The following is a 24,222-nucleotide window of genomic DNA, read 5'->3' on the forward strand; positions in this document are numbered from 1 at the left end:
CTGTCTGTCATTACTATTGCATATGCCCTAATATTCAATAAGCACATATTTCACAGTGGCAGTACTACATTACTGACTCTTATTCACCTTACTAAGAGCCCCAGGTCTAGTTCTGGCCACTCATTCTGGCCATTCCCATCTTTTATCAGATTAGTGATAGTCTGAGCCTAATACTTGCTTTGTACTTGCCCTTTTCTGAACTTGTGTTGACAGGCCATTTCTTATTTGTCAAAGTCCCTTTGAATTAATTTCCTCTTTTTTCCTGCCTAACTGGGTTATTGGAAAATCTAATAAGGATGCTTTCTCTTCCATCATTCAGAGCATTGATAAACATTACTGGAATCAACCTGATCCCAAAGGAACATCCTGCCTTATCTTCCTTTCTTCTGTTTCTCATGTGAGTGCAGAATTTTTTCCTGTGAGAAATAATCATTGATGGGCAGTTCAGCCTGACAATGGTTTATAGTATAAATGCAATCAGTCTAATTCCCCTTCCTTATTGCTGATGTTCCCCAGTCCTTGATTAGTGTGGAAGCCATTAGGTTATGAATGCTGTCCAAATAATATTGTCCATTCCCCATGTAAACATAGAGGCTTAGAACTTCTTGAGGAGCCAAGGTCATCATTAAGACATGTAATATGATATAGAGTTGACCAGATGGTTGTTCCTACTTGATAACTATGCAGCCTGAAGATATTAGGATGCATCATGTTCATTTTACAGATGGGAGCTTGGAAGCTAGTCAAGTCATACTCCATTGGACATGCAACCCATCATGGTGAAGCTGGGGTCTGAAAGAAGTACCACATCTAAAATTTGTCATTTTGCCTTTAGATTACACTAAATTTCCTAATAAATTAAAGGAGCACTTGTTTTAACTCTGTTTTTTTAAGGGTCACCGTGGCCATATATAACAATTTGTAGGAAGAGTTATGTGAAAGATCTGTTTAAGGCTGGGTGTGGCATGATAAGGCAGAAGTTTAAATGTTCATAAATGTAATAAAATTAAGGTGTATATATCCACAATTCCTATTCAATTCAAAACGCTTTGAATGTGTATCTGTTTGCCTTGTAGTTGACATTCAGAATGGAGAGGTTCTGAATAACTTCTGAGTAGCAAAATTTCTTTTTTTTTAAACAAAGTTTCTTGATACAGCAAAGAAGCTGATATTTAAACATGAACCTGTGAACGTTTTTGAGTTTCCAGGCAAGGAGAACATCTTCAGAATTTATTCTTCTATGATACTATTATACTAGAACCTTCGAAAGCTATACCACACATATTGGATAGCAGCAATATCAATTTAGCTGTCATATATTCTACGTATCACTTTTTTTTAATTCTCTGTAATCATTATGCTTCCAGACAAACAGTTGGAGAACTGACCAGCATCTCATACAAAGTCAGCACGGTGTACTAGTTTGCTGTCCAGTTACATAGAGCAGTGGAATATCTCTTCTGAAGGAATCATATTTATCTATTTCTAAGCATGGTGGTAAAGGAGCTTCTAAATGGCAACTCTCAAACTGGGCGTCTAATTTAAAAATGGTGACAAGGGGCACCTGGGTGGCTCAGTCGTTAAGCGTCTGCCTTTGGCTGGGGTCATGATCCCAGGGTCTTGGGTTCGAGCCCCGCATCAGGCTCCCTGCTCTGCGGGAAGCCTGCTTCTCCCTCTCCCACTCCCCCTGCTTGTGTTCCCTCTATTGCCGTGTCTTTCTCTGTCAAATAAATAAAATCTTAAAAAAAAAAAAAAAATGGTGACAAGATGGCTGACCGCTAATTTTCTAAATTCTCAAATCATTTAAGTTGAACATTATTTTCCAACTATTTGTTATATCCAGAATTATTTTGAAAGCTAAGTGTTACAGAGTTCGCATGCTATAAATTAATAGAAAAATATGAAGAGATAATGAATATAATTTAGACTATTGAAAATCTTCAGGTCTATTTATTTAACAAACACATAGGTAAGTGCTTACAATGTGCCAGGCATTGTTCTAAGTGTCTTACAAAGCAACCTTATGGTTGATGCATTGTTATTATCATTCTCATTTTATAGATGAAGAAGTTGAAGGACTAAGAGATTAAATAACTTGTCCAAGGTCATATTACTAATAAATACCAGAATTGGGATTGTCTCCAAATTCTGTGCTTTTAAGCACTATTCAGTTCTATCGAATAAGAGTAGAAGGTTTATAGCAATTGATAAATCTCTCATTTATAACATTACAATTGCTAAAAGTTTATATTAGGCAAAACATGATTTTGACACCATAAACAGCAGTACACCCACAACTTTATACTCATATTTTGGTTTTATAAAAGATACAATTTTCATAAAATTTTATGATGAACAGCTTTAAATCTGGAAGAAAAAAAATTCAAATTAGAATGGTAGGATTTTTCCCATCAAGAAAATCATTTAGAATGTCAGAAGACAAATGGGGAAACCAAAACAATCACCTTTCAAAAAGCAGTGTTATCACAAGAGACGGTAACAAATCTTAAGTCTCTTCAACTCTGGAACACCGAGTACTGTGCTTGTGCACACAGAGGGTCAGTAAATATTTGTGATAAATGGAGATTTCTGCCAGCGATCTTCCCTTCTTAGGAGACTCTAACATTTTTATCCCTAGAGGTAAATGTTCAGTTAAATTATTTTCCTCAATCAGAAAAGCTCACATATTTGGGAACCCAGAGTCCCTCATAGAATTTTTCTTGATAAAATGACTAAGCTGGCTGAAGGCAAAATTTCTTGTCCTTGGTCTTCCCTTCCCACTTCTTTTCCAAAGCTTCTACCAAAACTCATCTCGGGAAATAGGTGGATAAATCCATTCATGCTGAGATGTAAATAACTCAGAGAACTCCGGGCATTACACTACCCTGGGTGTATGTGGATCATAACAACAAATGTAAGCATTAGCCAGTGGGCTGGGGCGGTAACTGAGAGTAAATGTTTTCAGCTCCCTCCAAATCATTTCATCTTTGCAGTCTTTTAATAAGACAAACTTTGCTCCTCTGCATTTTCCTTATGGCTCCTGTGGAGACGGGGTAGAGTGGAGAGCTCAACTAGTGGAGAATGCAACAGACCCACTCCTAATGGGAGGTAGACAAAAAGGCCACATCATTCTCAGCACTCCATTCCTTATGAAACTAAATGATGGTTGACAATGAAATTCAAGCTTCTGATTCTTATTAAGGCTGACTATTGAAACTTGATTAGGCCTATAATTACACACTCCTTGAATCAAGAATGTCAAATAATGGGGCAGGACCTCTATAGCTGAGGAATCAACTTACAACCCAGGTTGGTCCATGAACAACCTGCTCAGACAGCACTCAGTCATAAATTGTCCCAAGTTTAACCTGGTAAGAATTGTTGGGAGGATATCTTCTGTCAAGTATCCAAAACTAAATTCTTTATTTCTAAGATCTTAGCTGATCCTGAGGAAAGAGAGAGAAAGAGAAAGAGAGTCAGGTGGAATAAAGATGGCCAAAATGGACTACAATTTTGTGGCTAACAAGTAAAACCAAACAAAATGATTAGATTTTATCGAAATTTATTATGTTAAGTATAACAACTCTAACCAGTTTAATGCAACTGTTAAAATTTAATTGTTTTGTTATTGATTGTTATATAAAAACCTAAGCAGAATGTGCTTTTTATCCTTTGTTTTGAAAGGAAATGAAATTTCAATGTACTATCTGCATTGTATTGGAATTTTTAAAATAATTATTTAATTATTTTAAATAATTATTTAAATACATAGATTAAAAATATCTTATTCTGTATTTTGTAGAGGTTGATTAAAACCTAATGGGAAATGTGAAACAGCATATGCTTATAACATGATATACAATGTATGTAAAAATCTGTACTTGTGCTATGAGAAGTTTTCCTAATTCTTAGTTTTACGAATTTCACAGTGGTTATCAGTTACATACACCCTATTTAGCTACACTAGAATAGCTACCGTTATAAACTAATAGCAAGTTTGGATGAAGAGATTATAGTCCATGTCAGACGGTAGCTTGAAACTGGCCAATGTACACATTCAAGAGATGGAAGGCATTCGCATTAAAAAGCAGCAAGTCTAGGCAAAAGCATTATAATCTTGATTTTTTTCACCTTCCCTATGAATTCTATAACCCATGCTTACCTCACTCCTTGGTTCCACATCAGCCCAGTTGGATTTGACTTTACTTCTTCCTAACCAACTCCATTAAGTTGGGGTTTCTGGTAGTCGTGGTCCTCACTTGACTCCCTCTCTTGCCATGTCTTTCTCTGTCAAATAAATAAATAAAATCTTTATAAAAAAAAATGGTGACAAGATGGCTGACCGCTAATTTTCTAAATTCTCAAATCATTTAAGTTGAACATTATTTTCCAACTATTTGTTATATCCAGAATTATTTTGAAAGCTAAGTGTTACAGAGTTCGCATGCTATAAATTAATAGAAAAAATATGAAGAGATAATGAATATAATTTAGACTATTGAAAATCTTCTAAACCCAGTCGTGGTCCCAGTCATGGTCCTCACTTGACTCCTCCTTCAGCTTAATCTTATACTGCAGACCAACCTACCTCTGCAGTTTCCAGCAGCTGACTTGTCTTTCTGGGATAATCAACTTTCTTTCTTTTTTTTTTTTTTTCCTTTTTAAGAAAATTTAGGAACTTGATAGTTTAGACACTAACTAAAGCCAACATTTCTTTTTAATGCATGAGCTTCTCTGAATATCTATAACATTCTTTTATCATACAATTTACAATCCTTCCAGTTTCAAGGTTCTGCTAGATCAGATGTTAAATCATGCTATCTGCATTTTTTCAGCTTTTAATGCTCAAAACATCTACAAGTAAAATGATTGTTTTTGACATTATTTGACTTTCTTGATTCAAGTAGAGTGTAATTATACCCCTGATCAAGTTACTGTAGACAGCTTGAATCCAAAGAGAGATACCACATATGGAAGCGTTATGTTTAATCACAAACAGATACAACTGGATTTTTCTTACCACACATCATATGCTTAAGGTGATATGTACTTTTTACAATAAGTATGATAAAAAACACACTTAAATGTATGCTAATATAGATATTATTTCAATTTAATTTTAAATTAAAAAGTGAGTGTAAATTTAAAAACACGACTCCCAAATTTATAGTGTAGTTTTATGAAGACTTTTAAATTGAAAAGTTGTATTGTAATAATAGTCTATGTGTTTGGTTACTTCTAAAACTCAAGCTGGTTACTAGTAAAACTCAAGGTGATCATTTTGACCTGGACCACAAGGGTAAAATATCTGATCAACTCAGTCTAAAATAACCTCAGAAAACAACAGAAACAAACAAACAAACAAAAACCTATTAACTCATGTAGACTCAACTTGTATGATAATCTTTTTCATTCTTTTTACATTGTAAGTACTATAATTACTACAAAGTATTTATCTCACAAAGTCAAATTTCAGAGAAAGAGAAGCTATAAATTCTCATATATATTATTTATTTATATACCTATCTATCATAAACTATCTTCTGAGATTATTTTTACTCTGTCAACAATCACTAAAATGGAGGTCAGTTTCTAAAAATAAAATAAAATTAGTATTAAATTATGACTGGAAGAGACCAAATTGAATTACCATTATGCTAAAGATTTGTGGGTATAAGTAAGTAAAGACTATATTCCTCCAACCTTGCCTGAAATATGAAACAATTATGAGTTATTTAAGTGTTTTATCAATAGGATAACAAAGTTTTACTATTTTGAAATTCTTAATATATAAGGTACTATAGTTACCTCTAAAACGTAGTTACTGAGTAGCTATTAAATATAAATGCTGTAAAAACATTGGGCATTTAAATGGATGGTACAAAAAAATTAGTATGTTGTACAAAAGCGACCTTTTAAAGGTATGGTATAGAAAAAAATGGCTTTCAAAATAGAAAGCTTGTAACATCCAAATCTATTTTCTAAAAACTTAGCCTAGTAAGTGAAAAACAAATAGAATAATAGGAAATTTATATTGGTGTCAGCAATGCAAGTGGAAAAGCCCATTATATTTTTGGCTAAAATTTTATGACCGCTGAGTAATAAGATATGGTTTTTTTCCTTAAAGATACTTCTAAAATGATAAGTTTGCATACTTATTTTCTAAGGTTCAGCCATTGATCACCTACATCCCTGTTAAAGGTTGATTTTTGCCACCACCGCTGCCCCTGCCAAAGGCCTAACCCCAGATACCTGTGAATGTGATCCTATTTGCAAATAGGGTCTTTTTAAATGTAATCCAGTTAAAGTGAGGTCATCAGAGGGAGCTCTAATATAATATGACAGGTGTCTTTATGAGAAGAGGAAAATGCCGTATGTGGAGACAGACAAAAGGGGAAAGAGCCTTGTGATAACAGAGGCAGAAGTTGTATGTAGCTGCAAGACAAGGAATGCCAAGTCTTGAAAGACCACCAGAAGCTGTAAAGAGTCAAAGAAGGGTTCTACCCAGTCTCAGAGGGATCATGGCTTAGCTGGTGCCTTGTTTTCGGACTTCTAGCCTCCAGATTGAGAGAGAATAATTGTCCGTTGTTTAAAGCCACCCAGTTTGTGGTGCTTTGTTATTGCTGCCTTGGGAAACTAATAGTCCCTAAGCAGCATTCTTCATATTACCTTGGTTGTAAAGGAGAATGTGCACTGTATTAAGGAAAGCTTGATATGACAGTATCTTATCAGCCACTCTGCACTCATGGGTGACAGCTTTCAATTCCAGTGTTTGAAGACAGCCTGAGGTTTCGATGTTGTAAGACATGGCATTTTAAAGATATAAAACCAGCATCAGCTTAGAGTATGACACCCTATTTTTAATTTAATTTATGGAAATGCATTTTCTTCCTAAAAGGCTTATTATTATTAAGAATTCACACAGAGAAAGTTCATTTCGGAAATTTAGAAATGGTTGATCTTCAGTGGAAGAAACACTTGATAGTAGTTAGGGCATCTGCTTTCCTCTTTTCTGATTTTTGACCAGTTCTCATTTAACACGAGAAAGAGAAAAACAACCTCCTTGATCTTGTAAGCATGTTTTTATTTTAATGAAGTTTTAAAAGGAATTGTTTTTCAACTTGAGTTAAACGCTGTCCTTATTACATGTTTATTTATCTTGAAAAGTGAAGAAAGCACAATCAACTGTAGAAGTGGAGTTTTTGTGATTTTTAGCTGTGCCTTGATTTGGTTTAAGAGGTGATCAAAATCAGTTAGGCAAAATGCAGAGCTTTTTAGGTGTTTGGACAGTGTCTTATAGGGAAGTCAATACTACCAGCTAGAAGAGTGATGTGACCAAGAGGGCAGTATAGGTCATTCCTGACTTCACTCCCGCTCATAAGAAGAACGACATCTGTTCAAGAACAAAACACCACTGAGACAATCATAGAATATGGGGGTGAGGCTGAAGTACTCCCTGCACTGCAGAGACCAAAACACACTGCATTAGAAGGGTAAGAGAAGGGGCTACATGTTGACTGCATTGCTCCACCCCCAGGACAACACTGCACCACATGGAGAGGTGAGCCCTGAGCCTCAAGTTCCTCCAGGGGGAAAAGAGAGCCCAGGAGGGTAACCAGCCTCCACCACCATTGCAAATTGCTTTGTGAAAGCCCCTCTTCTGATCTTGCACCACAGGGATTGCAGGGGAATCTGGGGCCCAGTCACTGGGAATCTGATTGTGACAGAGAACTGGGGGTGGAGGGTGGGGAGGGAACTTGCAACCACCAGCACACAGATCTTGGCCGACTGAGTTCTTACCTGCAATGCTCAAGTAGTAATCCCAACCAGTGGTTTTGCACATCTGCAGAACCAAGTCAGGGTTGCATTCTGCTCAGGGAACTCAGTGGGTGCAGATCTGTCTGATATGGCTTCTCAAATGAAGAGTTTTGCTAGCTTTAAAGCCCAGTTTGCCTAAGCCCAGGCAAAGTGCTGACTCACAGCCCCACCAGGCACTTTAACCAAGAAGTGGGTAGGCAGAGCTGATCATACTGAAAGCAAAGCCAGTATCACGTGTGGAAGTTTTTCTTACTACACACAGGCGGGGGTGGGGGTGGGGCACTAATTCATAACCAAGGCAAAGAGTAGCTCCTGGCCACTCCCAACCAAAGAACCTATTTGGGAAATTGAGAGTAGTCTGGAGCAGCCCCTTCCTGTCCTATTCAGCCAAGGGGGTTGAGATATAACCCTGCTGTGGAAAGTGTCTTTTGGCCCCATTTGACCAAAAGGGCTGATGAGAATACCTGAAAGCTGTAGAACCCAGTGGTGCTCAAGCCAAGAGAAGGACAGAACTGACAGTTTGCAGAACAAAGTCGGTGGCCCTGTTTGGATGGAGAATTTGGGGTGTAGATTGGCCTGAATTAAGACAACAAAGAGCTATAGGGGTGCCTGGGTAGCTCAGTTGGTTAAGCAGCCAACTCTGGATTTCAGCTCAGGTCATGACCTCAGGGTCCCGCATCAGGCTCCATGCTGGGTGGGGAGTCGGCTTGAGAGATTCTCTCTCTCCCTCTGCCCCTCCTTCTGCTCGCACTGTCTCTTTCTCTCTCTCAAATAAATAAATAAATACAACAGCAACAACAAAAAAGACAACAATGAGCTTTACTGGTTCTAGAGCTGCTTCCACTCAGTTTGCAGAAGGAATCTAATTGGTAGCCCTGCTTATCAAGGAATGCAGCCTTCAGCCTTTCCAACCAGGAATCTAACCAGAGCACACAAGAAGTTTCATAGCTGATCAACAGCCCTACATACAGTAGCACTTGAACAGAGTACAACCTGTGGCTTTCTCCATCTGCAGAACAAACTGGTGGACTCACCTGACCAGAGAATTCAGTGCACATGTAGGCCTGAATCAGGCCCCCAAACAATGAGCTGTACAGGCCTTGGTTTCCAGCCTGCTGCCCTGCCAGTGCAGGGAACTTTATTCATAGCCCCATTTATTACTGAATATAGTACCCAGTCCTGACTACCTAGCAAGCCCGACCAGAGAATCCAGGCAACCATGGAACCCATCCTACATCCTCACTTGGGTAGGGAACCAAGCCAACAGTCCTATCCAACTCTTCTCAGCCCCATCTCCATTCTCAGAACTTGAACAGTTGCTTTGCCTCAAAATAGACAATAATAGCAGGACCCACCTGCTCAAAGACATTGCCAACAGACATGCCCAGAAACCCAAACGAGGCTGACTGGTGAAGAGCTATCTGACAAAGCAAACCTGAAAGTCTAGAAGAGTAACCCCATTACTCAAATGCACAGGTACTAATGTAAGAAATTAAGAATCACACACACACACACACACACACACACACAAATCAAGTAAATAGGACACCACTAAAAGAAACTAATAAAGCTCCAATAACTGACCCTAAAGAAATGGACATCTATGAACTGTCAGACAAGCAATTCAGAATAAATCTCTTAAGGAAGTTTAGTGAACCATAAGGAAACACAGAAAACTAAATAAAATTAGGAAAATAATAAATGAACAAAATGAGAAGTTAGAAAAGGAAATAGCAGCCATCAAAAAAGAAAAAAAATCCTAAAGTTATTGAAAAATTATTTAAAAATATAATAACTGAAGTGAAGAATTCAATAGAGTTTTAAAAGTGGACTCAACTATGCAAAAGAAAGAATCCATGAGCTTGAGGATAGGACACTGGAAATCACCCAGTCAGAGGAGAAAACATTTAAAAAGAATTAAAAAGAGTGAAAAAAAATCCTACGAGAATTATGGGACACAAGGAAAAGAAACAATATTTGCATTATGGGAATTCCAGGAGAAGAGAAAGAGAAAAAGTCAGAAAGTATGTTTAAAGAAATTATGGCTGAGAATTTCTCAAATCTGGGGAGAGAAATCGATATCCGGATCTATGAAGCCCAAAAGACCTTAAATATGTTGAACCCAAATGGGGCTACACTGAGACACATTATAATTGTTAAAAATTTTAAAAAATAATAATTAAATAATAAAATTAAATTAAAAAATAAAAATAAATAATCAGAAGTCAACAACAAAGAAAGAATTTTTAGAACAGGAAGCAAAAAGAGAGAAGTTACATGCAAGAGAACTCCCATAAAACTATGGACAAAATTCTCAGCAGAAACTTTTCAAGGCAGGAGGGAATATGACATATTCAAAATATTGAAAGAAAATAACTGTCAATTCAAATTTCTGTAACTGGCAAAGCTATCTTTCAGAAACGAAAGGAGGGATAAAACTTTCCCAAACAAAAGCTGAGGGAGTTCATTACTACCACACGTGTCATACAAGAAATGCTAAAGAGAGTTGAGTGGAAGTAAAAGCACACTAGTTAATAGCAGAAAAACACAGAAATGGTGGCATAAATCTCACTGGTAATAGTAAATATATAGTCATAGTTAGATTCTGCAATATGGTAATAATGGTGCATAACTCACAACTCCAGTTTAAAAGTTAAAAAAAATTTAAAAATAAAACAAATAGAATATTAAAAAATTCATGTAGCAAAATAACCATAAATACAATACCCATTTTTAGTTACACAATATAAAAAACATGTAAACTATAATAGAAATAACCTAAAATGTGAGGGGGAGAAGAAGTAAAAATATAAAGTATACTAGTTCTATTTAAATTACCAGCTTGAAATAGAGTATTATAAGTTTAAGATATTGTATGTCAATTATACTTCAATAAAAAAAATGGGCCAAGGATCTGAATAGACATTTCTCCAAAGAAGATATATGAAAGGCCAACAGGCACATGAGAAGATGTTCCACATCACTAGCCATTAAGGAAATGCAAATTAAAACTACAATGAGATATCCCCTCTTTTCCATTAGAATAGCCATCATCAAAAAGATAAGAGGTAATATATGATGGCATGCATATGGAGAAAAGGAAAATGCACTTTGGTGGAGATGTAAACTGGTGCAGCTACTATGGAATACAGTATGGAAGGTCCTCAAAAATTTAAAAGTAGAACTACTCTATGATCCAGCAATTTCACTTACGAGACTATATCCAAAGGAAATGAACACACTAACCTGAAGAGACACCTCCACCCTCATGTTCAAAGCAGTGTTATTTACAATAGACAAGATGAGCAAAAACCTAAGTGCTCATTGATGAATAAATGGATAAAGAAGATGTGGTATATATACAATAGAATGTTATTCAGCCATAAAAAAATGAGAAAATCCCAACATTTGTGACAACATGGATGAAACTTGAGGACATGAGACTCAATGATATAAGTTAGAAAGCATAAGATAAATATTGTATCATCTCACTTGTATGTGGACTCTAAAAAAATAAAAACAAAAACAAAAAAAACCCTCATAGAAAAAATGATCAGACTTGTGGTTAACAGAGGCAGGGAGTGGTGGGGGCGGGGGAGGGGGATTGGAGGAAGGTGGTCACAAGTTACAAACTTCCAGTTGTAAGAAAAGTACTAGGGACGTAATGTACAATATGATGACTACAGCTAATCTGCTCTATGATATACAGAAAAGCTAGAAGAGTACATTTTGAAAGTTGTTATCACAAGGAGAAAAAAAACATTTTTTTCTTTCTTTTTTTTTTTAATTGTATCTATATGAGAGGATGGATGTGAGCTGAACTTATTGTGGTAATTATTTCACAATATATGTAAATCAAACCATCATGCAGCATGCTTTAAACTTATACAGTGATATATGTCAATTATTTTTCAATTGAACTGGAAAAATACAAAAAAAGAAAAGAAAAATTTTTAAATGTTTTTTTAAAAACTTACCACCTATTAACTATTTTTTTTAATTAAATAAACTCTACCCCCAAAGTGGGACTCAAACTCATGACCCCAAGATCAAGAGTTGCATGCTCTACCAACTGAGCCAGGCAGGCTCCCTACCCTATTAACTATTTGAAAAATAAATTTCAGTCTTTGTTATTCATCTACATGATGAAAAAGTCATAACAAGAAATGTTTATAAGCACAGTATGTCTCCATCCTTGTTTGGAGTGCTACAGATAATACTAAAAAAATGGAAAATTTATTTCCTATCTCTAAGAGGAAGTTTAAAATATATTTGAGAAGAGAGGATGTATAGTAGATCCATTAGACAATTAGAAAATAATATAGCAAAACTTAGATTGAGCCTCAAACTGTGTAGAATGATACTCACATTCTGCAGTCACAATTTCAATGTCAATTAAACACTGAAGTCATCCTAAGATGTATCCAGATATGATAGAGCTTGGAACTTTACCAAAGTAAAACCAACTTCAGCTTGGGGCATATATTTTTGCACTCTAGATTTTTTTTCTTAAAGAAGAGGTTATTGTAGCATAGAGCCACCCAGGGGCCTGCATTGGGGTGTGGGGACAGGCATGGTGCATGGATATTCCTTCTTAGCACTGAAGAAAGGGGTAGGTGTGGGATTGGAAGAGAGAAAAATAGGCCCCATGCTAGGGTGTTGGTGGGGGTTGGGACTAAAAAAACACGCAAAATCACAAAGTTAGAGTTGTATGACAGATGGGCTAACATTATAAAGTGGTTAATGTTATAAAGACATCAACATTATTTGAAGCCAGATGATGTTAGAAATAGTGAAGAAGTGTAAATTCAGGCATGAGTGAACTAAAAGAATGTCTCCCTCACCACCACTGCCTCCCCCCACAAAAAATGAAAGAAAAAGAAGAAACTTTGTCTTATCAGCACATTTTGGTCTGCCATTCCTGTCAATGATTTTTCTTTAACTCCAACTTTTAAATGTACCAGGTATCACAGTGGGGGTTATAAAATCCACAGATGGATGCTACGGTTGTAGACTGCCATAATTGTGAACTGGGATTAAACATATCATTTCAAATAGCTTCACTTGCATCATCTTCAATAGAGAAAAATAATTCTCCTAGGAATATGCTGCTCATCTCCTTTATAGAAATGCAGTGCTTTCCTCCATGGGTTAGTTTATATATTAATTTAATTGTAACCCTCTCAAAGGTAATTGTATGATTGGGAAGCAGAGTGGACACAAGAATGTTTAAGAACTAAATCTCAGATTTATTGTATATTTGATTGACTGGGGAGATGACTTTCAGTTGACATTTGAGCCAACAAGTTAGCTGAAATAAAATTTTGCTTAATACCTTTGCATCAATAATCTAGGCACAGCCTCATTGATTGAGAAAGTCTGATCAATAGAGTATTACTGGCTGCCTAACTATAACTTTTTTGCTAATTCTGCTGATGACCTTCTTACCACTGCTTCTCAGGTTCACCTTTTTTTCCACTTTGAAATTCAATTTGCTCCATTTGCTGTTATTTAAAGAATTTACACACCCAATTGATTCTATCCACCTGATATGGTTAGTATATAGGATGCAAAAGATTGCACCTGATTGTGATGAAGCTTTAGAACTGCCAAAGTACTCAAATATTTAGCAAGCATTTTCATTTTGAATATACTTGGGGGAAAAAAGAACCAAAAACAATCAATCATGTGACCAAAATAATTTAGAAAATGGAGTATTCCTATTTTAAACAGTTATTCATATAGCAAAGGATTTACGAGTATTAAAGAGGATATTGTTGAACTGAAAAAATAAAAACACACAGAAATAAGAAAATGTGGCTCTGGTTTTCAGGATAGCAGGATAATAAAGAAAGGAGGCAAAAAACACTGTAACTGAGAAAGAAGGCTCATGAATGTGTTACAGCCTGATGAAATTTAGAAACAATTGTCAAGAATCATGAAGGTCTGAGATTTTAATCTACATACCAGGTAAGAAATTAACCTGCCACAGTTTCATGGATGCTGGCAGAAGACACAAAACCCCTGGGTCAGAGATAAAGAACTTAATAGCACATAACAATAACAGTAGTCAAATTATCAGCATTTGTGCTATTCCCCAAACCCTAATTTCTCAGTGCATCATGAACAGGACCAGGTAACACCAGCACATGGGGTGTATTGTGTTACAGAAGAGGACACCCGAACTTGGGAACCCTAACCTTTTATAATAAACAGTAAGCATGCCTTCCCTTTACTCCAGAGGGAGACACTATCTCTATCTTGCAAGACTTTGCTCTACACATATCCTTGAAATGACAATCCAGAGCAAAAGTCATTAGTGTCTTTGCTTGCAAAATGTGCAGAAAAAAGAGACATATGGAGAACTATCTCCCAACAATTATCTGGTGTAAACTTCTTGTTTTACTGTTACTGAAACTAGAATAGGCTGAGATCTGGAGAACCACATCCCCCAACCAAATCCCTTATTCCTCAGTTTATTGAGCTCTCCATCTCCAAAGACTTTCTCTTCCACTCTAATTAAGCCACTCATTCTCATGGCTCTCTGTATCACCAGACCTATCTCTGGAAACTGAAATTAAACATCATTCAGTTACTGCCCACAATGTCCTCCCCTCCCAGCCCCCTCCCTCCATGACTGCACTTTTCTTCAGGACCTTCATTTTCTAGACCATTAGTCTTCACATACCTCTCTTTCCAACTTAGACTCCATTGCCCATCCCTTCAACTGTTCTCATGTCAACATCTTCAACTTCCTCATCCCATTTCTCTTCCTTGGCATTTTCCCAATAAAAACTCAGTTTTGAATAATGTTAATTTCCATCTTTTCTCTCAGGTACACCTGGTGCTGCTAGTGAAGATCTCACAACTGTGCAGTTTGGTTTCCATATAAATTCATGATCTCCAATCTAAACCAGATGCTCGAGACAGCATTTTTTAGCTCCATCGCTCTTCTTAAATCTGACTCAATGTGACCCACATTTGCAACAAATGACATCATTTCTTCTGCACAGAAAAAAATAGAAGTCACAAGATAAAAATTTGCTCAAATTCTGAATGACCAACCTGCAAAAATAACTATAAAGCCGGGTGCCTGGGTGGCTCAGTCGGTTAAGCGACTGCCTTCGGCTCAGGTCATGATCCTGGAGTCCCGGGATCGAGTCCCGCATCGGGCTCCCTGCTCAGCGGGGAGTCTGCTTCTCCCTCTGACCCTCCTCCCTCTCATGCTCTCTGTCTCTCATTCTCTCTCTCGCAAATAAATAAATAAAATCTTTAAAAAAAATAACTATAAAGCCATTCATCTTGTTTGTCTGCCCAAATGGAGGTAATGTGTCTCCTGTCACCGGAAGCCAAGGTAAATTCTGCTACTGTGCTTTAGAGTTGTGTCAGAGTCTGCTAATTTTTCCCCAATATCCCAATATCCAGTCCCCCTTCTTCTGAACTAATATAATTGCAAAATCGTAGTGGGGCATGTGACCATCCAGAGTCAAGGCTACAATTTCCATCTATACCTTCAGTTTAATGTAACCATGGGATGAAAACAAAAATGTATGTAACTTCTGGGAAACATCTTTAAAAGAACTGGATATAACCTTCTTTCTCTCCCTTCTTAGTCCTGTACAGAACATCAGTGTAGTCTAGAGCAGCAATGTCCAGTAGAAATACAATGCAAACCACAAACACGAGCTATAAAAGTAACTTAAAATTTTCTGCTAGCCACATTAGAAAAGTAAAGAGAAACAGGTGAAATTACTTTTGCTAATACATCTCATTTAATCCAATATGTCTAAAATATCATAACTTGAATATGTAATTTACATAAAAATTATAAATGAGGTATTTTACATTTTATTGTACTAAGTCTTCAAATGCCGGTGTGTATTTTATAATTACTGCACACCTCAATTTGGACTAGCCACATTTCAAGTGTCAGCAGTACAAGTAGCTGGTGGCTACCATATTGACTAGCACGGGGATAGAGTTTCACATTGGGGATATTAGCCGTATAGAATGAAGCAACAACATGGAAAGAAATCAGGTTTCTCACAAAATGGTATCCCACCAGATACTAAATGGTATCTATTTGCCTGGATTTTGGGATGACAGAAAAATAAACTTTCATCTTAGCCCAAAATTATCCTGGGTTTTCTGTCACTTGCAGCTGAAACTCATCCCCTTCTGTTTCATTGAGAATGTGTTTCCTTTCTCTGCTACACATTTTACTGCTACTATTCATTTGACTCAGTAGCATGAAGTACAAGCAACCTTGCCCAGGGATGGCAAGAGTGCAGAGTAGTTAAGAATACCAACTCCAGGACCAGGCTGTCATCAGTTTCATTCCACCTTCCAGACTTTCTAGCTGGTGACCTTGAGCAAAATACTTGATCTCTGTGCCTCCGTTTTCTCCTCTATAAACTGAATAATAATATCACTTACCTCATAGGGTTGTTATGAGGATTAGAAAAAGTGAATCTATATAAAATACTGAGAACAGTGCCAGATACCATAGGTGCTAAATTAAGTTAGCTTTATTTTTTACTTATTTATTCTTTTTAAGTAGACTCCACACCCAGCATGGAGCCCAATATGGGCCTTGAACTCACAACAACCCTGAGGTCAAGACCTGAGTTGAGATCAAGACTCGAGCTGAGATCAAGAGTCATATGCCTAACCCACTGAGCCACCCAGCCACCCCAAAAGTTAGTTTTATAAATCCTCATATACACACCCTCCTTACGACACTTAAATATTCAATATCTTTTTATCTTAAAGAGTAACAATAATAACAAATCTTTCAACTACTTGTCAGTCCTTTCTTCATGACCAAATTAAGAGTGGTCTATGCCCACAGTTCCACTAACTCACTTCCACAGATGCTTTAATCCACTGCAATCTGGCTTCCATTACCATCACTCTTCTGAACTACTCTCATCTCTACTGCATTAGAAAATTAACCAGTCCCCATTTTGAAACACTCTCTTTTGTCGGTTCACTGGTTTGTTTGTTTTTTTCTTTTCTCTCATGGAACAACTTTTCTCAGTCACCTCTTTGGGCTCTTTGTCTCAGCCTCATATACCTCAATTTCCATCTTCGGCTTTTTTGTTCTCTTTCTCTATGTGCTTCTGGATTAACTCACCATCCCCATGAGGCTCACAGTATCTCAAGTCCATATAACATTCCTGTGCTCTAGACCTGTATTGATATTTTCACTTAGATGTTCAACAGGGACTGCCTGATTTTAACTTCCAAACCCATTCTACCTGCTGATATTCCTATCTCAGTGAATGGTATAAACACCTGTCCAGTTGCCAAGCCAAGAATATGGACATTATCCTTAACTCCTCTCCCTCCCTCAACTCTACCAAACCAATTAATTATGAAGTCCTTCTAATTCTACTCCTTAAATAAATTTTCACACTCACTTTTCCATATTCCTATAACCCATTCAAGCCATCAGTATCTTATACTTCAATTAATAGTCTCCTATATTTAGAGACACCTGGGTGGCTCAGCAGGTTAAGTGTCTGCCTTCGGCTCAGGTCATGATCCCAGGGTCCTGGGATCAAGTCCTGCATCAGGGTCCTTGCTCAGCAGGGAGAATGCTTCTCCCTCTGCCTGCCATTCCCCTTGCTTGTGCACTCTCTCTCTGACAAATAAATAAATACAATCTTTAAAAAATAGTATCCTATATTTATTATCCCCAATCTCCAGTTCCAATTTTCTTTGATCCATTCTTCATACTAAATTTCACAAGCATGATTATTTATTCCCCTGCTTAAATATTATTTCCTCACTACCTCAGGAAGAAGTAAAAAATCCTTAAAATATTTTAGAAAGCCCTGCATCATCTGGTATTTGCTTACTTCTCTAATTCCAAACTTGTCCTTCCCCATCCCCAGCCTCTTCAGATGCTGTGCTTTAGACTCCTTAAACTTAATTTCAGCTCCTTGCACATACCATGCTCTCTCTCATCCTTTAGCCTCTAGTGGGCACTATTGTTTTCCTCCAAGGATCTATTTTTCCTCTCACCTATTGGATAGTAGTTTGATTCCTGGGTCCTATAGATCCCAGCTCTAGAAAAACATTCTGAATAACCAAACCATTCAATGGGACCCCGTATCTCATGTCCAGTTATTGGTTCATGGATAAGCACATGACCCAAGTTGGTCGATCATAATGAATTCCAAATTTTTTGTTTGGTGATTAAGGAAAAAAAAAAAGCTTTCTTTTCAAGTTTGGTGTGAAGCCAACTGATATAGTCATTTTGCTACCATAAGGAGATCCAAAATCAGGACAAAATGAAAGCAGAGGAAAGCAGAGTCAAAGAATTAAAAGGATATTGAATTAGAACCCAGATAAAGCTACATCTGAAAACTTTCCTGGACATTTTAGTTACATGAGCTAATAAACTTCTATTATTGTTAGCCTGTCTGAGTTAGGTTACCTGCAAAAGAAATCCTGACTGAAATGGGAACTTTTGCTTGCTGGTTCCTCTACTTGGAATATGTTTCTCTCATCTCTTCACCTAGTTAACTTCTATTCATTCTAATTTGGTCTCGATGTACTCTGCTACCTGCATAAATCTTTCCCATTCTGTTATAATGCCTCTTCTATGTATTTTCATAGCACCCTGAATCACCTCAGTTTCAATGATTCGTAACTGATTGTTTCTTGTCCCTTGTGAGATTAAAAGTTCTGTGAGTCTAGACACCATGTCTTGAATGCTCATAATTGTTTTTCTCTGGATTTTAATATACTTCCCAGTACATAGTAGGGGCTTTATAACTATCTGTTGAAATAATTATAGCTAACATTTATAGAGGCACTGTGCTAAGATCTTCACATATCTTACCCTATTTAATGATTACATGTGCATGTATAGTTGTCATTAACTATTACTATTTTATAGATGAAGAAATTGAGGAATAGAGGGGTGAACTTTGTGTTCACACATCTAGCCAATGTTAGATCTGGAATATAAAGCCAAGTAGTCTGTCTCTATGGTGTATGCCCTTAGCTGTTAACAATATACTGTCTGCATAAGAATGAAAGAATAAATAAAAATCATACTTGGAACTCTGATCATCTAACTCTTTTCAGTGTTTCTCCAACATTCCACTGTTGAAAAACACTTCTTAATCCTCTTCCCAAAGCTCTCTCTGCCAGATCCAAATCATGGAGAAAAGTGATGAAACTTTCAGCATAAGGAGGAGTGAAAAAATATGATTAGATTCTTCACTTTCAATGAAACATTCCACCTAGTACATCCTGAGCTTAATTGTATTCTTAGTGTTTGCAATGCTCTATTTTAATGTAGTTCTTTCATATTTTTTTACGAAAATTTAGAACTAACTCCAATTAAGTTCTTTTGAGAAGGAAATTTTTCACAACTGTGAAATTTCAGAGCATTGAACTGGTTTTGGACAGCATTATGACTGCATAACATTCCTGACATAACTCAATGTTTATTTGTAGAAACTAATGCCCCAGAATATTCTCACGGGACTTGAAATCTCCCTTTTGCTTTATTCCCCTGGCTGGCAATTCTTGATATCCATTATCCAACTACAATGATGTAAAGTAGGATGTATTCTTCTTGGAAAAAAAATAAGAAATGATTTACAACTTTTCTCTATTTCTTTAGTTAGTATATTAATACTTGTTTTAGGGTATATATTTGAGTACTTACAGCATACTAGGCTTTGAAGAAACAATGTTTAAAACAAGATCCCTACCTACTTAATATGTGCAGTCTCTAACTCAAATACTCTGGAATTTTTAGATCACCATTTGAGTGATTATTCTAGGTTTAGACATACATTTTTAGCTGAGTTAGTCTTTAAAATGTTTAAAATTAGTTTTTCTTATTATTACATAAGCAATACATGTTCACTGTAGGAAAATTAGAAAAGCATGCAAACAAAGAGAAGAAAATAGAAGTAACCCATGATCCCAACACTCAGAGATAATCACTTTAATTATATTGTGTGTGTTCTTCCAGACTTGTCTTGTGCATAAATGCACCAACACACTTAAAAAAATACATATATATAATTTTTTTCCAATCCCATATATATATGGGATTTTCATCTACATCCTGTTTGCAAATTGCCTGCTTTACTCAGGAATATTTGGTATGGCACTGATTTGGGATATAATGATAAATTTAGTAGATGAACAATGGTAAACAGACTAAACTAACTGACTTTATCTTACTTTAGTAGAGGATCCACAGCAGCGTGATACATATCATTTGTCCTTCCTTCTGATATAGAGGGAATCTTGACTCTAATAAATCTGACAAACTTACTCAAGCTCTATAGACAAAGCTCAGGGAATATTCTGGGTAACAATCAAGAAAGTTTATAGTTTTTGAAAGCTAAATGTATAATTGAAGAAAGAACTAAAGCCTGAGGCCCTATATCATCTCAATTACTTAATTACACCAACCAAATGCACCAGATTCATTCAATAAGCCACCTAATTCTACATAGATTCTAACTACAAACCATCAAAACATTGTAAAAAAATTGGGGATGGGGTCATCAAATTCAGCATAGGCAGATAACTGGCCCCACTATTCACCTTTCATTCACACAAATTGCATGGTGAAAAGACAGACCTACTATGCCCTATAATAAAAAATAAGTAAACCTTCCATATTATAGGCAATGATTCACATCATGTTTCAAAGGATTTTAAAAATAGTTGGTGTGTGAAGGGTGTTTGGAGATTTAAGCTTTCCCCGCTGCATGGTTCACTGCTAATATATCTGGGATATATCTATATTGGCACAAACATAACCAGTGAAATAATGTTTCAGAGATGACATTTTTAATGTGGGAGAGAAAAGTGTGACCTAATGTTAATTACAGATGTCAATTATATTTGTGTTGTTTAGGGAACATTATGTCATTGGCAGTGTATTAAAAGATGGGCAGCCATAATTTGAAATCATTTTGGCAAGTTACTGTCTGTAATGGAAAACAGTGGCTGCCATCAACTAATCTCCCAGGGATATCGGAAAGCTTAGTAGCTCTAAAAATAAATTGTATCATTAGAAAAAATAAGAATCTATGAAAAAAATATATGAATAGGTTGTGATGATTGCAGCTAAAAAAAGAAAAAGAACATTGGATGATTCTATTGTTTCTTGCAAGCTTAAGGAGGATGGTCATAAAGAAGATGGTGACCAGCTGTTCCATGGGGTTATTGCAGGAAATAGCTTAACTTGCAAGATAAATTTAAGTTGACATAATGTAAGAACTTCTTGACAGCATTGAATTTTAATCACTTAAAATAGGCTCCTAAGGACAGCTGAGGGAAATGTCTGCTTTGAAAATCTTTAACGTTATGATTATGATAAGCATGACAATTGGCTGCTGGGGTTTAAGTAAGGTCCCATCTAGGAGAGAGATGGTTTTAGGCAGGATTGCTAAGTGTGTCCAAAACTCATCCTGCCTTACCTTTTGGCATTGTCTCACACAGCCCTTCACAAAGGAGTCTAACCAAATCACCCACTTATTTCTTAATTCACTTAACAGTACTGGGTGCCTCCTCCTTGCTCCAGTATGTGGAAAGAGTGAATTCATTGATTTGTCCAAAATGTATGGGTGCAACATTTATGCCATGGCCCTTATGGTCGTTGTGGTCTTTTTTTGTTACCTGTGACTTTTTTGTCCTTTCAAACAATAGGTACTATGTATACGACACAGTTATCACAACAATATAAGGCAGCAATGGTAGAAGATAAGAATACAGAATATATTTCTTCTGACCCTGGGGGGTAACAGGTGATGTTCAGACCATGTAGGATTTCCAGCAATATCCAGGAAAACAAAAGAGATAATTGTTTTGATAAATTTGCATCTCTTATAATTTAAAAGTTTGTATCTGTTGTTCTTAGTTATTTTTAAGAAAACCCCTGTAATATAGTCAGATTTAAAAAAAAAAAACCCACATAACATAAAAGTTATTCTAATCATGATGTCTAATTACTAAGATGATGAAAACACCAGAAACAGCTTCAGGGTGTATATGAGATGTATGTGAGCACCTAGGCATTGGGCCCTTAAATATAATAAAAAAGAATAATTGAGAAATTAGTAGTTATTGACAATCTCACAAGATGAAGTAATTGGAGGAATGAGTTCCAACATTAAAAAATGACAGATACTGGGTGGTGGTGAAAAAAAGAAAAAAAGAAAGATGTTGGAGTCCTTAAGAAGGGAAAAGGAAATTACACAAAATCAATTAATTCCATTTGAAAGGGAGTCTATACTACTCAGTATTTCAAGATTCCTTCTGGAAGCAGTGAGACTCTCTGAGTCCCCGTTTCTTTATATCATGAAGTCGATTCTTTCAGGCCTATTCAGCCTCATCAAACTGGGTCTCCCACTGAGAAACATCATTAAGATGGCAGCTCCCCCAATCTTCCACCTCAGAAATGGCTGCTGAATTCACAGATTTTCATCCCCCACTGCACTCCCTCATATCCCACCGATTTCAAAGGGAGCTGTGTATGTCGAAGACAGATGCAGAGAGGCAGAGAGGGATGTTTGGACACTTATATTCCTAAAAGCGAACCGAGTTGTACCAGGAAGATCAGTATTTTTCTACATAATTTAATCAGGTGAACTGTACATAGCACAGATATTATATTTATCCAGAAAGATTGCTTTAATGATTCGTTGTATCTTTTTTCATTTATTTATAACTTTCTATAACTTTATAACTTTTTAGATCGAGATACATATATCCTTTTCTTAAATTATATTGTCTATATTAGTACAATATAAGGTTTTGTTTGCCTGCATGCTGATGTTTGACTTCCACAGCCAATATTCGTGTTATACTTAAATGTATTGTCTCACACAGCCCTTCACAAAGGCCTTACACAAATTTAAATGTGTAAATTAAATTCCAAAAAAATAATATTATACACAAAACCTATCTGTTCTTATATAATATTGCTTAACTTTATGCAACAGGTGTAATCCTGAAAATTTGGGTAATGACTGAATTTTTTAAATGAAAAATCTATTCTAAATGACCTCAAGGACCTAAATGAGCTGACATTTCAAGGAAATCTAGGTAGAATCTTTTTTAAAAATAAATAATTTTTTGGAAAAATAAGGAAACACCTTGTACAATAGTTAATATTCTACGTATTTGCTTATTATATTTTCTCACAGTGGTATAAATTAAGCAGTTTTTATACACATGTTTATATGGCTATAGTCAGACATCGATTTAATAGATATCTACTGACCTTACTAATTTATAATCTTTCTTAATATCATTATCTCACATTTGGGTCATATTACTGAAGACAGCATCTGCCAATATGTTCTAAGAGATATTTTTACTTTGATCTGCTTTCATATTTCTCTTAATGGATAATACATACATTTGCTATTTGTTTTTAAAATCCAGGGAGTGCATATAATACCAAGCTTTCTTTAGCTAAGGATTAAAATCAGTAAGATTAAACTTTCCCATCGTTGTTACTAACTGAAGAAGAAAAACATATTTTGTTTCCCTTTAAACATTTCTAATATTTCCATATTGAACACCTAAACATTCTGTCTTTTATCCAGTTTCTGTCTCCTTCCATATCAAATGTCTAAGCATTATAATCTATAGCTTTTCAATAAGATGCATAGATTTTTTTCTGCATTTTGCTACACAAGTAATAATGAATGCACTCTTACAAACTGTTCAAACAATACAGAAGACCTTTGAGTCTTTGCATCTGCTGCTTCCCCAATATGAAACACTCTCCTTTCATTCGAGTCTTGGTTAAGATTTCACCTTCTCTGAGACACCTTCACTGACCGCTACGTAACGCTATATTATGTATTTATTTATTTTTTGAATTGTCTGTTCCCAATAACAACGTAAGCCCTGATGAAGTGGGGCAGGGGATGGGTGAATAAGGGGCAGGGTATCAATATTATTCACTGCTACATCCCCAATTCCAAGAATGATCTAGTATCTCACATGTATTAGACACATATTAGTTTTAGTTCAATGGATGAATTAATGGATTTGTAAATAAAATGAGTGCATTTCGAAGAGTTTTTAGAAAGTATTACTGCAATAGAATACGTGGACTTCATGTGATTAACTTTTCAATGTTACGTCCTAGATCTTAAGTTCCTAAAAGCATAGTTATATATAGTAGATATTCTGGTAGACCTTATATCACCTGTGTGCTGTCACATGGTTCCAAGTTCAGTACAATAGCCAAAAAGTCACTTGAGGTCGGTATCTCTAAACCAACTAACGCCATGTCTGAAACTTCAAATGAAAACATATATTCCTAGGCAAGGGTAAATCATATATGTTGCTGGTTCAAATCACTGTCTTTGTCTTAAGTTTATAGTTGTCAGTGAGTCCTTT

The 24,222-nt window shown here is 36.1% G+C and overlaps 1 long non-coding RNA gene across 1 annotated transcript; it reads right to left on the bottom strand.

Annotated features, from left to right (window-relative positions):
• Nucleotides 1-3,001: 3,001 nt before the first annotated feature.
• Nucleotides 3,002-18,923, bottom strand: LOC118012392. Its single transcript, XR_004679684.1, has 3 exons — nucleotides 18,889-18,923; nucleotides 4,163-4,287; nucleotides 3,002-3,446 (listed from the first exon to the last, which is right to left on the bottom strand). It is a non-coding gene; the product is annotated as an uncharacterized LOC118012392 (long non-coding RNA).
• Nucleotides 18,924-24,222: the final 5,299 nt, after the last annotated feature.

The sequence above is a fragment of the Mirounga leonina genome, unplaced genomic scaffold (assembly GCF_011800145.1).
Source record: "Mirounga leonina isolate KUSES-001 unplaced genomic scaffold, KU_Mleo_1.0 Mir_151, whole genome shotgun sequence".
Lineage (NCBI taxonomy): Eukaryota > Metazoa > Chordata > Mammalia > Carnivora > Phocidae > Mirounga > Mirounga leonina.